Below are 1,626 nucleotides of genomic sequence, written 5' to 3'. Positions count from 1 at the left end.
AAATTATTTAGTGGATAATTTTTTTGAAAATGTTGATGAATCCAATTCCAAATTCGATTGAGTAGTTTCTTGGTTAGTTATTACAATATTTGTATTAAGTATAATAGTACTTAAAAATGGTTTTACATTTCAAATAAAATATACGTAAAACTGGATCTAGTATTTATATTATACTTGGGCTAGCTATTTTTACAAATTATTAATATTCATAGATTAATATTAATGACTACAATTTTCGAATCACCATAGCCTCCATATCCTTGGTTAAAAGGCCAAGTGTCGTCCTCGAAAAAACAAAATTTTACATCACACATTTTAAATAAGATAATATTTACCAACATAATCGTTTTTTTATCTAATTCGTTAATATTTTTTTTAATTTTGGTATCTGGATAATCTATGATTTTAAGAATTGAAAGTTTGTAATAATTATTTATACCTACTGTTAATTTTGATTTCTTTATGACCTAGTCGAGGCTTACAGCATTTAACCACACGGGTGTTGGCCAGTTGCCCCCCACGGCTGTTATCGGGATTTTAAATATATGCCAGTTGCCCTGAACCAAATGTACCAGTTGCCCTCAACAAAATATACCAGATGCCCCCAACTGAATATACCAGTTACCCTCGTATGATTAGGTACAATGGCTAGCCCCATATAATAGGGGAGGTAAATACACAAATAATAAATAAAATTATTTATAAAAATAAATTAAAATAGGTAGTATAAAATTATAGAAAATTATTGTATTTTGTAATAATAACTAATAAAATAATATGATGACAATAGTCAATAAAATAATAAATATTATAATTATGTGGCATACAATGTTATAATTTGACAACAAAAAGTAGCATACATGATAGAAAAAAATTCATAATAAATAATAAAATTATAATGATAAGTGGCATATTCAATGTGATAATTTGTTAACAAAAAAAATAGTATAAAATGATAGAAAAAAATTCATATTATGCTTGTAATAATTACTAACAAAATAATATTAATACAATAGTCAATAAAATAATAAATATTATAATTGTGTGGCATTCAATGTTATAATTTATCAAAAAAAAAAATTAGATTAAATATTATGTTTTGTCATAATAATTACCTAATAGATTTTATAAAATCTAGTCTACTAATATTCTTGTTTTTATATTTATTTATAATTTCTTCAATTCTGGCTTTTTTGTTTAAGTAAGTGCAATTAGTAATATTTTAGATTCTGAGTGGAACGATGAATGTATTGATTTTACATTGATGTGTGTTTTTTTTTAATTTTATTTTTAATTTTTTAATTTTTTTTGTGTCTATGTACACGATAAGTAGTCGAAATAAAGCTACGATTTTCAACTTCAGTATCTTGTTCGATCAGAAATAGTGAATATCGTTGGTGCATTGGGAGGTCAAAATTTAAAGTAGTTTTCAAAAGCGCCGGGAAAAACAAAAGAAAAATTAAGGAAAAACGGGAATTTTTACGCAAAATCGATTTTTCACAAAATTGAATTTGGTTTTTGGTGTAACTTTAAAAAAAATGACCGTAGATACATGAAATTTTGACTGAATGTTTATATTAGAATGTTCTATACACCATAACATTTTCAAAATATTTTGATTTATTT

This window comes from Acyrthosiphon pisum, chromosome A1, assembly GCF_005508785.2.
Source record: "Acyrthosiphon pisum isolate AL4f chromosome A1, pea_aphid_22Mar2018_4r6ur, whole genome shotgun sequence".
Taxonomy (NCBI): Eukaryota; Metazoa; Arthropoda; class Insecta; order Hemiptera; family Aphididae; genus Acyrthosiphon; species Acyrthosiphon pisum.
Note: the sequence above shows the minus strand (reverse complement) of the source record.